The sequence below is a fragment of the Vulpes lagopus genome, chromosome 2 (genome assembly GCF_018345385.1).
Source record: "Vulpes lagopus strain Blue_001 chromosome 2, ASM1834538v1, whole genome shotgun sequence".
In the NCBI taxonomy this organism is placed as follows: Eukaryota; Metazoa; Chordata; class Mammalia; order Carnivora; family Canidae; genus Vulpes; species Vulpes lagopus.
Window position 1 is genome coordinate 118,569,782 of NC_054825.1, and position 16,086 is coordinate 118,585,867.

At 35.3% G+C, this 16,086-nt stretch overlaps 1 long non-coding RNA gene and 1 pseudogene across 1 annotated transcript in view; one reads left to right on the forward strand and one right to left on the reverse strand.

Moving 5' to 3' along the window:
- LOC121484869 overlaps positions 1–16,086 on the forward strand; it is a 53,195-nt gene that overhangs the window by 8,054 nt on the left and 29,055 nt on the right. The window contains exon 4 of the long non-coding RNA XR_005986132.1: positions 7,362–7,416. This is a non-coding gene — a long non-coding RNA (uncharacterized LOC121484869). The remainder of the gene's footprint in view (positions 1–7,361; positions 7,417–16,086) is intronic.
- LOC121486034 lies at positions 4,746–4,833 on the reverse strand (annotated as a pseudogene).

Sequence of the window (16,086 nt, forward strand, 5' to 3'; positions counted from 1 at the left end):
CAGATTCACCCACACGTTTGGCTGCAATTACTACCTATTACATTGATGACTCACAGACTTACCTTTCCAGCCCAGGGAACCCAAGGAAGAGAGGGACTATCTTGAAAACTATCATGTGTTGGCATGCTTTTTATCTAATAGTGGACAGTGAATTGATGAGAAGGAGGCCCATAGTTTTAAAAAACACCATGTCAGCTTGACCTAAAAGAAAAACAGAACAAAGTTAAGAGAGGCCTTTGGAACTTCTGAACATGTACATTCCTATACGTATATGCTCCTATTAGTTCTGTTTCTCTGGAGAACCCTGACTAATATAGGAGGTATATAGCTTGTGTCTTTACTTCATAGAAGTTTAATTGAGAGGAACTCTGTTCCTGGAGTTGTACCCAAGGAAGTATACTTGAGGAGACTCTTCTACATCTGGATCTGATTTAGAGGATTTAGGTTTTGAGACTAAACCTGATGCCATCATGCAAAAATACTTGTCAAGTGTTTTGGAAGGTTGTAAATGTATTTTGTACGTGGGAAGAATATAAATAATATGGGGCCATACATTATTTGGCATTCTTTCCATGATGAGGTAGATCTATGTTTCTTCCCCTTGAATTTGGATGGACTTGGGATTTGCTTATAACCAATGGCAGAAGGGTGATGAAGTTTCCACCTTGTTTACTAGAAGGTTCTCTTTGGAGCTCTGTGTCATGTAATCTTGTAAGAAGTCTGACTGCACTGAAGCTACCATGCTGTGAGAAAGCTTAGCCAACTGATAAGACCAATACACAAGCACTCTGGCCAATGGCTTCTGCTGAGCTCCTAGCTGATCACATAACTATTAGATACATTGAGTGAAGAAATCTCTAGAAGATTACAGCCTTTAGCTATAGAGTCTATTCCAGCTTCAAAGTCTTCCCACTTGTCGTAGACCAATAACAAGCCATCTTTTTTGTGGCTCATGTGAATTACTAATCCACATGCACAAAATTACTAAATCTATGCACAAAAGAAAATATTTTTCACATCCTTAAACTTTAGGGTTGTTTCATAGCAATAGTAAATGGACCCTTCATGCTCAACATGTCTAAAGCCAAACACATGATCTCAGTTTCTCAACTATCAAAAGACCTTGTCAACTGCACTATTTATATTTCTCTTGCTTTCTTAAATTTTTTCCATCTTCACAGCAACAACCTACATTCATACTGCTATACCTTCCTGCCTACAGTAGTATCTTCCTAACTAATCTTCCATTTTTCCCACTGAAGTCAGATCATTATTTTCAAGATAAAACCTGATTGTATTTCCCACCTCACATTCCTCATCCCACCTCTCACATAACTCTGCTTTCCTATTACTTATAAGGTAAAATAAATATTTTTAACTTGTCTTATAATGCTTTGTACGACTACCACCTGCTTCTCCAGATGAAGCTGGAGAATACTCCAGATCCAAATACCCTCATCTTTCCTAACTCCCATGGTTGGATTTGTAAAAATATCTTTGATTAATGTATTAATTTTTTCTATTTTTCAATTATATTACTGCTTCAATATTCTTAGTACTCAAATGTATTGTGTCCACCTGCTGCTTCTTTTCCTTCACCAAAAAAGCTGTTTGTTTTTCATAGAAAGGCCAGGATAGGGAAGCTGCCCAGTACAGAACATGATGGTGCTTAGATTCCTGCCTTTAAGGGAAGCTGGCTATGGTCCAGCAGTTAAGGGCCTTCGTCTAGGGATAAATGTTCACCAAGCCAGGCTCTGCCCAGTGTGGGGCAAGTGGAAAAAAGAGAAAGATCAGTGGAAGGGAGATGGATTGGGTCAGCTTGTGCTTACCAGGACTGACTTCAGCCTTGCCTGTCCACCCAATCACAGTGCTTGTACCTTGAGTTGAGGAGGGAATCCCTGAGCTCAGAATCTCTGGAGTGAAGGTTATCCAAGGCCATGAGGGAAGGAATGAGAAAAATAATCTCTGCAGCTCAGATCTCTCCGACAATAAGACCCAGACATCCCATGGTCCTCAAACTTGGGAGCAGAAATGATGTCTGAGGCTCAGCCCCTGGCGCCTCCTTACTAACGCAATAGATGTAAATATGATCAATAAATCGAGACAAATCCCCCCCCCCAAAAAAAGAGTGGGCATAGTAAGAGCAAAGGAAGGGCTGAATATATTCTTAGGGACTATTCCTAGTTCACTGACATATTTCCTCCTCATCTTTCAGAGATCAGTTCAATCACTGCTTCTCTGGGAAGGCCTTTCTTGAGCTCACAATTTAGATCAAATCCCCGTATTTTATCCTATCACAGAAGCATGCACCTCCTTGAACTATCCTATCATAATTTTAATTTTATATTTGTTCTATAATTCTTTAATTCATATTTGATACTTCTCTTCCCCCTGACCTTCCTATACATACTAGATTATAAACTCTATGAAGGCAGGGCTTTATGTGTTTTTGCTTATCTTTGTATTTCTAAGTGCCTGGCAATCAGTAAGGACTCAAATACTTATTGAATGTATATGAATGCAGACATCAAAATGTACATAACGAGCATATGGATCTTTTGTTAATTTATCGCTTTAATGCTTAGAGAATCATGTCAGATATTCATTTAAGTGCTCTCCTATTATTGTATGTGCATGCACATGTATTCATTTATGCATACACACATTTAACCCAGTTGGATGTATTGTGGTGTTTGCAAGCTAAAGATGTAAGCTATATTTTCTCTGTTCTTCTTTGAAACATCAATTTAGAAAAATCTATTTCTTGCCCTTGAGATTTTTCCTTGAATTAAAATAATTTATGAAAATTACCTTTTAACTGATAGTGACCTCCAGTTGTGAATTGGCTTGAGCTGTTAATAGCTCATACTTTACCCGTGGGTTGGTCTCTCCTTGACCATCTTTCTTGGCTTAGCCAAGCAAAATCTCAGCTCCATTTTATCTTTTATATATCATATACTCTTTTATTTGCACCCAGTTTTTGTTTTATCTTTTATATATCATATACTCTTTTATTTGCACCCAGTTGCTGGCACAGGTACTTCAGAGAGCACCTGTGCCAGCAACTATTTAGGTCCAGGTCTTCTTTGGTCCATGACCATAGGCAAAGACCAGCCCCACTCACCTTCATGTCAGACACTTAGTCCTAGAACCTCAGGCTTAGTACAGCACAGAAGGAAAGGTGGAATCACATATAGGAAACCTACTGATATTCTATGCAGCACATTTATAGATTGTTCACATTATAACATGGCTATTTAAGTGAATTTATTTTATTTTATTTTTTTTATTTTTTTATTTTTTTTTATTTAAGTGAATTTAAGTAACTTGTGTTGTGTAGAAAATCTTTCATTATATTGAGCTGTTTGCACCCATAAAGATCTCTATAGTAATTGCTCATATTTCATTGTTTGTCCCTCTCTTCATTTCTAATTTTCTGTTTTCACCTTACTTTTTAAGTAAAATTATCTTTACATTTACATTTTTTCCTTAAAGATTCACATCCTGAGTTTGTTTATTAATTCTACTATCTCCTAATTTTCAAATGCTGGATTTCTGTATATATATATATATATATATATATATATATATATTTCTTTCTTTCCTAGGATTTATTTTTTATTTCCCCCCTGACTTTGAATTGAATACATTTGCATTCTTTCAGTCTCTTTTCAATATTAAAAACATTGTATAATTAAAATAGAATTCTTGTTTAAGTGCTCCTCTGGCCACATCGTCTAAGTTTTGATATACAAAGCTCCTATTGTTTTTATTTTCAAAATAACCTGTGTATCAAGTGTTTGATACTTTTATCTTTTTTTCATCAGAGAATATTTTATTTTATTTTATTTTATTTATTTATTTATTTATTCATCAGAGAATATTTTAAAATGTGAAAAATGGGGCACCAGGAGGGCTCAGTCAATTAATCATCCCACTCTTGACTCCTGCTTAGGTTGTGATCTCAGGGTTGTGAGATTGAGCCTTGCATCGGATGTGGAATCTGGTTAAAATTCTCTCTCTCCCTCTCCCTTTACCACTCCCCCTAAACAAACAAACAAAACCTGAAAAATGTTTTTTTGTGCTTTTGGTGGTTTGTCATTCATTTTTGTGTATGTGGTATAATTTTATTATAGCCAACTACTTTGGTCTGTTCACTCCCAAATTTTGGGACTATATAGTTTTCTTTAAGTCCTTATATATGATTAACTATTGTGCGGACCTTAATATGGATATGGTACTCTAATTCAAATGCATTAAGTATTTTATTATAATTATCTTCATTTTTAGTTTTGCCTATTTGAGATCAAACCTGTGAAAGGAGTGTTAAAGTCTTCCACTATTTGTATTTCTAAGGTTTAGCTTCCTATAACTTGATACTACTCTCTCTTCATGTTTGCCATGACAGTCATAAACAATTATGGATTGCAAATTTTTCAACATATGAAAAAAACTGATTGATAAATATTTTTCCTCTTTTAAAACAATCTTTAAAAAAATTAGAATAGTTTTAGATTTATTTAAAAAATTGTAGAAATAATATCCCTCCTGCAGTTTTTCCTATTTTTAAAATCTTATGTTACCAGAATACATCGGCCACACTAAGAAACCAACACTGGTACATTTCTACTAAGTAAACCTTAGGATTTATTCAGATTTCACAAGTTTTTTCACTAATGTCCTTTTTCTCTTCCAGGATCTCATCCAACATAAGACATGATACTTAGTTGTGTTCCCTAGTCTGTGACAGTTTCTCATTCTTTCCTTGTTTTTTACAATCTCGACAGCTCTAAGATACTACACTTGATCTTAGCCAAAAGGCCAAGAAGCGATTGACAGCTCTAAGAAACAGTAATAAAGTATTTTGTAGACTTCCACTCAAGTTGAGTATGTCTGAGGTTTTTCTTATGGTTAGACTGGACTTATGAGTTTCAGGCAAGAGTACACAGAGGTGAACTGCCCTTCTTTATTACATTTTGTCAGGGTTATGTGCCTGACATATTGACTTGAGTTCTCATTGGCGGTGTTAACCTTTATCACCTGGCTGAAGTAGTTTTTGTCAGTTTTTTCTGCTGTAAAATTACTGCCCATCTTTCCATATCCTATTACTTGGAAGTAAATCATTAAGTGCAGCTCACATTTACCATGGGGTAGAGGAGGAGATTAAGTTCCACCTCCCAGAAGTGAGATGCCTTTAATATTTAATTATACTTTAAGATTTCCTTTAGTTTAGTATTCAACTTCCGTTGTCTGTCTTTTCATTTTTGTTGATACGGTATCATTTTCTTTTATGGTTGGATTTTGTTTTACAAGCCAATGTGTGATTCTTTGTTTTATCATAGAGATTGCTAAGGACTCTTAGCCTTATTGATCGATCCTAAAGGATGCTGCTTGTTTCTACCATGTTTGTCAGATATGTAGCCTCCAACACAGACTGCCAACCCAGGGAGGGGCAGGGAGTTGCCCTCTGTAATGCTGGAGCATTTGGCTGTCTCCTCATTGGCAGGTGAATTCTCTGGATGAGGTCAGCCTTCTTCATATATTGTTGAATTAAGAGGAAGCACTTCAAAATCTTTTTCACAGTTTGAGTCATTTCTATCTAGGAATGTGTCCTAAAAAGAAATTTCTTATGTTGTCACACCATAATCCTTCTGATTCAAATTTTAATAGTGACCATTTTTGTGTTTGGTATTATCCTGAATGCTTTACGTGTAACATCTTATTTTCTCTTCTTGACATTCCAAAGGTTAAACCTTGTTCTTCCCATTTCACAGATGATAAACCTAAGCTCAGTAAAAAGCTGCCACTTCTGGAAAATGGCAGGAGTTCGAAAATGATCTCATTTTACTTTTAAACCTGTGTTTTCTTCCACTGCACCAAATCCCCCAGTGGACAGAAAAATCCCTGACAGCACATTCCTGCTGCCTCCTACCCCTTCCTGGCATTTTCCAAAATTTTGCTGTTTATTTACTTCAGCCTGAAAATCGAAGAGGCAACTTTTTATTAGTAAGCTGCTCCTGTTAAGTAGGGCAAAAATCAGTGAGTGATGGTCTAACCCAGGGACACACCAAAAAAACAAAACAAAACAAAACAAAAAACAAAAAACTCAAACCCAACAGTGTAGAAGTCACAATTACTAGAAGAGGAAAATAGCCCACCTTAGATTAACTCAATTCAGTAAACACTGGATTAGCCCCTGCTGCTATAGAGATGCCTGGGGAGATACAAAGGGAAATAAGATGCAGTATTTACACACAAGGAACTCCCAGATTGTGATAAATAGACATGATTTGATTTTCACTAGAATGAGAATATCCAAAACATGAAACTGTATCATGAAAATAAGGGCCATGTCTTCATTGGCATTTAGACGCCATGCTTTGCCTCTGACTTAGTGAGTCAGTTGGAAGGAATGGCCTGGAGTGGCATATTGTTTGTTAGCCAAGAAACTGCTAGTTTCGTAAGACCTAACAAGTTTCATAGGCCATTCAATTTCTCCCTAATATACAAAGAAGATTTTTTCGATTTAAAAATTAGTCTCTTTACAGAAATGTTTGTGAAGTAGATACTGCATAGAACTTTTACAAAATCACTAAACATTAGGCTGACATGTTAAGATTTCTAATATTACTGTGCTAGTATTGCCACATAAGAATGATTACAAATTTTCCCTCCACATGAGAAAGAGTATTATTTTTTTAAAATAAGTATTTGATTTAAAAACATAATACATTTGGAGGAAAGAGAACATGATCTTGTTAGTTTAGTGTTTGCAGAGTACATGTTTACTTGGAAAAATTCAAACTCGGTATACTGTTTTATATTATCTGATATGAAGTACCCAAATATGTTTAAATCTTAGCTTATAAAATATATTTGAAACTAAAATGTTACACCTTTTTAAGTCAAAATTTTGTGTATAATCTATCTGATACAGAATATTGAACTTTACATTTTAGTAGATTATCTTCAAATCTGGTATCTGTTGAAACGGTTTTTGTTGAAAAATTAGACATTGTCACACATTATCTAATGTGGTAACAATAGAAGTGATGCCAACTTTCCTACGTGCAGTCTCTATCCCTCTGAAAAACCTGTAAGGAGAATCCTAGCAGATGCTGGCGGCACTAAAAATCTTGGCATACTCAAATTTAAAAGTTCATGAGTTCCATTGATGAAGGTAGTTAGGAAAGTACTATATTTAGACTTAGGGACATGATGTTAAACCTTGCCTTACGTTTTTATTACATCTCAAATTGCAACAAATCAAAAAAGATAAAACTTTATGAGACTACAGTTATTTCTTGTAAGACACTTGCTTGTAAAAATTGTTCTCTGCTTTCATTTATTTTTATTTTTAGTTTAAAAGCTAAAGCCAAGCCAGGAAAAGGAAAAGATGAGAAACCCCAAATCAAGGTAAGCAGAGTTTTAGCAAAGCACATGGCTGTGGAATAAACCAAAATGAACATTATCATGCATGTCAGATTAGGTGTCCCAAATCCCCTCCCCTGTCAACAAAACTTGCTTTGCCTTTCTTAGAGGTACTTCCTATATAAAATAGATAACATTTGAGAAACTATTTCTACATAATTTGTCTTTCAATAATGTGTTTCATATGGAATGCATTTCTTTTTCTAATTTCCAGCTGATGGAAATATGAAAGATATCCAGGCCCTGCCTGGCAGCTGAACATTTTTCTATAACTAATATTATAAAAAACTAAAAAGGGGCTTGAACTTGACAAGCACCCAAATGCTTCGTTGTATATCTGAGTTATCCAAACCCCTTAACTTTTCACCTCCCATAATGTCTTCTCACTTTCAGCTGAGTGGAAGATAATTCAAGAACTTTAAAAAAGGACAGCCCCTCAGCAGTTTTTGTGTGGTTAAATGGTCAACAAATTAGTTGTATGTAAAAAAAAAAAAAAACAGAAAGAAAGAAAGAAAAGAAAAGGAAAAAGAAAAAGAAAAAGGTTTTAATGATGCCAACATAAATTTCATAGAAGTTTAATAAATTATAAAATATAATTATAATAATGGCATAATAATTAAAAAATACAGTCTAAGATATTGTAAAACAAGAAGGGTGGTTGACATTGGATTGATCTGGTTGGTTTCTACCTTATGTTTCCTGCCTCTTCCTTCTCCAAACTTCCTTCCACTCTATCCTCTAGAGACCACACACAGACCAACAGAGATTATCATGGTAGATCAACAAGTATTTTAGGAAGCTCAGTTCACCAGGGGGTAGTACTTAAAATGAAATCATGTCATCAACAAGACAGGATGCTTTGTGTGCCAGAGATAAATTGTTTACTAACTAGTTTGTGAGTTTCAACATTCTTTTCTGTCCTAGTTTTCCTAAGTATCTTCCTGTTCATCAGATGAAGGCCTCAATACCAAGCCTGATTCAAACCATTCCCCTTTTCCAGAATTGTACACTGATTGCTGGGCCCACTCACCAACTGGTACATTGTTGTGTTTGGACAGATCTCCCAGAAATGAGGATGTCGCATCTCACCCAAGAGATAAGGATTCAAAAGCTTTCATTGATGTGCCTCATCCTTTCCTTCCTTCATTTATTTATTCATTCATCATGTATTAATACAGTTATATATTTATTCAGCGTGTCCTAGAGTAATTTTTAAGGTAAAAATACCAGAAGTTAGTAACTGATTAGATATAGGAAGAGATAAAAGAAGCCTTTACCAATTCCAGTTTTGAGAAGAACTTTGCCAATCAAATTTCTACTATGAGGGATCCAGATGGGGCACCTGGGTAGCTCAGTGGTTGAGTGTCTGCCTTTGGCTCAAGTCTTCATCTCAGGGTCCTTGGATCGAGTTCTGTATCAAGCTCCCTTCGGGGACCCTGCTTCTCCTTCCACCTATGTCTCTACCTCTCTCTCTGTCTCATGAATAAATAAATTTAAAAATCTTTTAAAAAAAAGCAACAACAAGGGGTCCAGACTATCAGCTTTGTACCCCTCTCCCCTTGACTACACTGAACAAAATGCACCTTAGAAAAGGGATTCCTTCTCCTGGGCCTCCTATCCTCTATGTTCCCCACTCACAGCCTTGTCTCTCATGCTACCTGGGGAAGGCTGCTCCCACTATGGCAAATTGACCTTAAAGTTCAATTGGAAGCTGATGCTACTTAAGATTGATAACCTTCTCTTTACTATTTAATGTAAATGACTATTTAAACTGCATATTCTAAAAGTTACCCTTACAGGAAATAATTGGATAAGCTGTCTGTAGGTATTTATGAAGTATAGAAAATTATTTAATAAGTGAATAGTATTTGGCATGTTTTTCTTATCCTCAGAAAGCCTTTCTGTGACAACTACATGATTTTATATTGTACCTTATAACAGAAAGGAAAGACTTAATTGTAGGATAATGACATCAGATGTGATAAAAAAAAATATATACTTAAAAAAAAGTGATCTACTTTTAAAACTTAGGAAACCAAGCAGCTAAACAAAGACAGGTGTTTTTGATGCACACCTTGGGTTTCTATAAAATATATCAAGGTAGATATTTTGTATGTTAAACGGTTTTCCACAGAAGGCCCACAATTGATTGCCAGACAAGTGATAAAGACTAACTTTGACTTGATCTTGTTTTCTCTTTTTTCATACATGAGCAAACTCCATGTTTGAACTCATTAGTTCAAAGCCCACCTTTGTCAGCCAACAACTGGTGATTAGAGCAGACTTAATCCTAATGTACCTCACAGAGGTATGCTGACAAAGAGAAAACTGGTGATTCTCTCCTTCCTTCACATGAAAATCTATTCTAAAGAGATTATTATAAAAGTTTTCCTTTATCCTCCAAATCTTTGAAGAGCTTAGGAATGGTAAATATCATCTTTTTGATTATGAAGTTGCGAACAAGTACTAAGCAGAAAGTGGTTATTTTCCTGGCCTGGTTACATTCAGACAGGACATAATCTTCTCACACTGGTCTGATAAAGACTTTAGTCCTTTCTAAGATGTGGGGAAATGAAGTGAAAAACTATTTTAATAGTCTCTGTTCTGATTTTCTCTAGTCCTTTTTTATTTCTTTCTGAAAATACTGGAAGCTAATAAGAAACCAAGAAGAATGGACCTTAGTTTCAGAAAAAGTAAATTTGTGACTTTATACATGCTATTTATTAGGCACCTACAGTATGCTTTAATGCTACTCACTATTGGTCAATGTCATCTCTTAACACTGAAATTATTCAAAATTTCTAAGTGTTCTCTATGTCAACAGAGTAAACAAACACAAACATCTGTTTAGAGCAAACATACAGTTTCCTATAAATATATAACTCTATGGAGACAAAGTCATTGGAAGGAAAAATGATAGTGTCTCAATATCCTGAAGCATGACAGTATGATTTCCTTGGCTCTAGGACAACTGATTTCTTTCAGAACCTGATGCTTTCTCAGGCTCATAGTTACATGCACATGATTGTCTTAGCATGTGAGGCATTTGGCACATTGTGAAATCATAATCTAAGAGGAATTCATAACTTACAAGGATGTGAACAAGCTGAGATCATGTAAATGGATTGGATTTTTAAAATATAAGACAATTTTTACCAATATACACAAAAGTAAATTTGCATTCTATAAAAAATTTTCTTGTTTTTCATGTCATGACAAGAAGCCTGTTAATTCCTTTTTTTTTTTTTAGACTGCCTTACATATACTTTTTTTTTTTTCTGGATAAAGCAATCTCAGATTTCTTTTAGCAACAATAGTGCCTTTTATTCTTTGCTGATGATATGGGCATATTTAGTTACCTAAGAACATTATTTCCAAGTTTTTATGTGGACATTACTTTAATATTTCAAAATCTTGTTTTCTTGAAGAAATAAAATGCAGGAACATGTTTTCAGAGAAAACAGGATAGCTAGCCTAGAGATCTTTTCTTTCAACTACAATATATTTTTCTTGTAAGTCATCTGAAAATAAATAGCAAACATTTGTCCTCTCCCAGGATGACTTTGGTACATTAGTAAATAAGAAAATATCTTTAAAATGAAATAAGTTTAAAAGTATGAATTTTATTTTTTTTTAATTTATTTATAATAGTCACAGAGAGAGAGAGAGAGAGAGAGAGAGAGAGAGAGAGAGGCAGAGACACAGGCAGAGGGAGAAGCAGGCTCCATGCACCGGGAGCCCGACGTGGGATTCGATCGTGGGTCTCCAGGATCGCGCCCTGGGCCAAAGGCAGGCGCTAAACCGCTGCGCCACCCAGGGATCCTAAAAGTATGAATTTTAAATAAAATATAGTTACTATTGAAACATCAGGGGAAAAAGATAAGAGACAAGTAAAAAAGTAAAACACCAAAGTATCTACTGTTGAAATATCAGGGGGAAAAGGATTAGAAAAAAAAAAAAGTAGAAAAACTTGTAACCCCCTGACCCAGAGAAACCTATGGAACATGTTGATGGGCACCCTTCAGAATTTTTTCTATGTATGTATAGTCAGTGTCTTGTGTTAGCAGTTTTGGGAAGCAAAATAATGTCACATTTCTTTATTCGTGCAAGTCTAAAAATCCTGACTTTGTTCCAATCTTCCCTAAGGGTCTTGTGGCCAAAGATTCTCAAAAATCTCTGGCTAATTCTGACTACAGGAGAATCCATCCTTCTGCTAGCCTCTGCTCTCTTTTGGGAGAAGAAAATCTTAGCTATGAGTCTTGAAGCAATCTCTCTCCTTGTAGTTCTCAAGACAAGTGACCATCCCAAATTCAATGGTCTGTGGCTTCCAACACCTTCTTTGTCGTCAGGTCCCCCTGGATTCTGCTAATGGAACCAGAATTTAAATTTACTTCACTTAGGTCAGAAGTCAGCAAACTACTTTTGTAAGGATCCAGATAATAAATATTTTTAGATTTATGGGCTAAGAGAAAATATTAGGGATATTATCTTATAAAATAAAATAAGATAAAGTCTACAGTTCTGTATTGATAAATGAAAATATAATAATAATAATGATTTCATACTAGAGTAGACAAATTATTTTGAGAAATACAAAGTAATATTTTGTGACACAGGACTGCAAATGAAAAGAATGGAATTCTGTTTTTTGGGGGAGGAGTGTAGCATTTCGGTTAAATGGAGTTCAAAGTTAGTGTTCCCTATCATCAAAATCAATGGCAAATATTCATCTGTTAATGGTATCTGTAATGAGATTTTATGTATTTCATCTTTCAGAATGTCTTTTCACAGAGATAGTACTGCCAAATACTGTTATCAATCCACTAGCATATGATTTTAATCATATTTAAAACTTGAAATACATTAACAAAATTCTATTAGATTCTTCTTTTGATGTTTGCCTTTTAGCATGTCATTACATTTCAGATTAATCACTTCCAACTGAAGGGTAGGTGAAAGATTTTCAGTTGCAGAGTTAAATGTATTTTGAAATAATAAAGTTTCCTCTCCACTTGCATTGAGGTCTAAAAAGTGCTGCTGGAGCTGTAGTTTGAGCTCAAAAAATACACGTGCTGCAAATTTGTATGGAGAGAGAAATCTTGACTCTTGTTTTAACTTTTGCCAGCACATGATGTGTATAAGCAGCTTAAAATTATTTGTGATTCAAGAAAACATTAGTTGTCAAAATGACTTCACTGCAGTATGTTTCACATATAAACTCTGTATTGCCTTGAAATTTTAGATTTAATTGATTAAGAGATATTATCAAGGCCACAGCAAAAGCTAACTTCCAACGCTATTTAGTATTGAAAACACAGATCTAGGGCAGTTCTTGTTTGAGAAATTTCACAAGCTTGGTGAATTTGTCCGAAGAAGCCACTTCCTGCTCCACACATATTTATTTTCACCATTAAGTGTAACGTATCTCAGCAGATTCCACTGCAGATTGTACTGAATGAGTGACTTTTCAGTTTGGAAAGAAAATATTCTTTCCTATAATATCCCACACAGGAGGTTCACAGACCCCAATTCTTTAGTCGTGTCAGACTCAGTATTGATTCCTCAAATGAATAACAACTGAGTATTGGTGATACCTGTTAATTCATCAGGAACCAAGGGAAACCACTGAAAATCATTTCCTTTATTTTTCAACTGAGTATTGAAGTTGCTTCCTGTATCTTCAACTCTTTGAAGGAATATTCTCACCAAAAGGCTGAAACAGATTTATTTTCTCTAGGTGCATTTCTTCAACTGCCACAATCAAATACAATCTAATTATTTTTTTTAAATACAATTTAGTTAGTACACCATTTGCAAGTGCCTACCCTGACTTGGCTAACAAGTCAGCAATCTGAATACTCACTTTGGTCACAGTCTTTTTCATTTCTTATTTTCTGTGAAAAAATTTGGTTCAGATAAAATATTCCACATTAAATTTTCTAATTTTTCTGATCATTGTTTTTCATTGAAATGTTGTCTAGTATGCTTAGTCAGATAATATTGATGTATACTGTACTCTTTCAGTATAGTAGTGTCACTACATGATAAACACCATCACTCACTATCTAATGCAATAATAAATAACCCATACTCTACTGTACCTTAAAAACATAACTTTCAAAGTCCAATTTTCTCTTTTCTCTTATGTTGACATGAGAGGTACACGCAAGTAATTTATAAAAAATCATCCTGTGGTACAGCAATATGCATGACATTTGAAATGCTGTTGAGTTATAATTACAACACTGTGATTTTCAGTGCACTGAGAAGGAATGTGAAGTGATGAGGGTGTCATATAAGGTCTCCCTTGTAACTATTTAGCTTTGCCAATATAGCATGAAAGCAACAACACATGATACATAAACAAACGAATGTGGCTGTTTTCCAATTTTATTTTATTTATGAATACTGACATTTGAATTTCATGTGTCATGAAATACTATTCTTTTGAGTTAATCTCAACCATTTAAAAACATAAAAATATTCTTAGCTCATGGGCTGTACAAAACCAGGCAGAGGGGTGCCTGGGTGGCTCAGTCAGTTAAGCGTTTCCCTTAGGTTCAGGTCCTAGTCCCGGGGTCCTGGGATGGAGACCAGTGTTGGGCTCCCTGCTCAGCAGAGAGTCTGCTTCTCCTTCTCCCTCTGTTGCTTCCCCTACCTGAGTTTTGTCTTTCTCTTTCTGTGTCAAATAAATAAATAAATCTTAAAAAAATAAAAGCTGACAGAGGGTCAGATTTGATCACGGGTCAGAACTTGCCAATTCTTATTCAGAGTAGAAGCTTCATATTGCTGCCATTTCTCCTTCTATTCATGAAACAAAAAAAGAAGGAAGAGTCTTCTCTAATCACGCTTGGACATCCTCATGACTCTGGTTTTATAATGAGAATATGAAGGAAGAGTGGGTTCCTATAATCTCAAGGTCAGATTTAGGATTAAAGAAGGAAGAAGAAGAGGAGGAGAAGGAGGAGGAGGGATTTTATTGTACAACTCATTAAAGTCTGCTCCTTGTGGTCAAAGTTAGCTCATTTCTTATTTCTTGAATCACACTTGGACATCCTCATGACTCTGGTTTTATAATGAGAATATGAAGGAAGAGTGGGTTCCTATAATCTCAAGGTCAGATTTAGGATTAATAGCTTCCTAAGATTATTGGTAGTGAGAATAGGCACTGACTTGTCCTCCCTACCATAATAAAAACGACAAAATGGGGTAGCACAATGTTGGTAAATTTTCAAATGTCTGGACTGCCCAATCTTATTCATATTGACATTGTTGGTGTAGGTTTAGTGCATTTATTATATATAAACTGGAGCCTAGCCCTACTCTGTTTTCTCCCTTTTCAAGAACATACTCTTAGAAAGGGAAATCAAAGAATTTAATTGGAGCTGCTACTTCTTAGGAGGGAAACTAAGGCTACTGCACTCATCTTTAAAATGATGTCTTCGGAATGATATAACACTCAGTTGGGGCATGTAAAGGTCAAATGGTTCTTAAGATACTTATAGTGGAGCCTAATGTTCTAAAAAGAACGGGCAAAGTAAAGATTAAAAATAGACTTTCATTTTTCACTATATCTGCATTCATGTACTTTGGGCTTTCAGATTTGGTTTTATAATCTTAGTGCTCACCTGGATGAGCATTACCTACTAAACGATCAAGTGTGAAAAGAAACCATGTTTTCTTCTGGACTAAAACTGAATTGAAACAATCATATTTACTTTTAATCATGAATTGAGAATGCATCTCAACTTCCTGAACAAAAGATATTCTCATAAAGATGACCAGAGTTAGAGATGCCATTTAAGTGGTTAGACATAAAAAAAGTCCAAAAAGAGAAATTTCTGCCTGTTGAAGAAAGTAGTAAGATTTCCCAAACACGGGGTAAAGGACTGAAGTAAGAAGATGAAGAAGAACTTCCTCTGAAAGAAAAGAGGATTCAGAAGGAAGGCATTTAGTGAGCATCTGAGTGTGGGAGTATAAAGAGTAACCGCATTAACTATGTTGGAAGCAGTTCAGTTTTCTTTCCTTCTCGTTTTATTACCATCCGGAAATTTCCCTAACTCATGAATTTTGCATATAAGCATATTTAATGTAGCAGAGGTTGGTGATGCAAAGTGTTCAGGGGGAGGATAGATTGACAAATGGGCAGAAGAAATAAGGTGTCCTTTTAGACCTTTTAGGAGATATGGATCTTGAAGAGTGTAATCCTTGATTGCCTAGGCTATTTTGCAACTCCATAGGGATAGCAAACTGAAAACTTGCAGGAGACTACAGGTAATGCAGAGGAGTCTTTTCCATAGCGATGCAAATGAAATGACCCCTTAGAGATATAATCAATTTAAAAATTAACATTACTCTGTAACAGTTGTTCTCAAAGTCTGATTCAGAATCCCTTTAGTGTCCCGGAGACCCCTTCTGGAGGACTAAAAGGTCAAAACTATTTTCATAATAATACCAAGATATATCTGCCTTTTCACTTTTATTCTTTCGCAAGTTTACAGTGGAGTTTTCCAGAAGCTACATGACATATGATATCACCACAGATGAATGCAGAGGCCGATATGAGAATCCAGATGTTTTCTATTAAGCCAGACATTAAAGAGATTTGCAAAAATGTAAAACAATGCTACTCTTCTCACTAAATTTGTGTCTGTT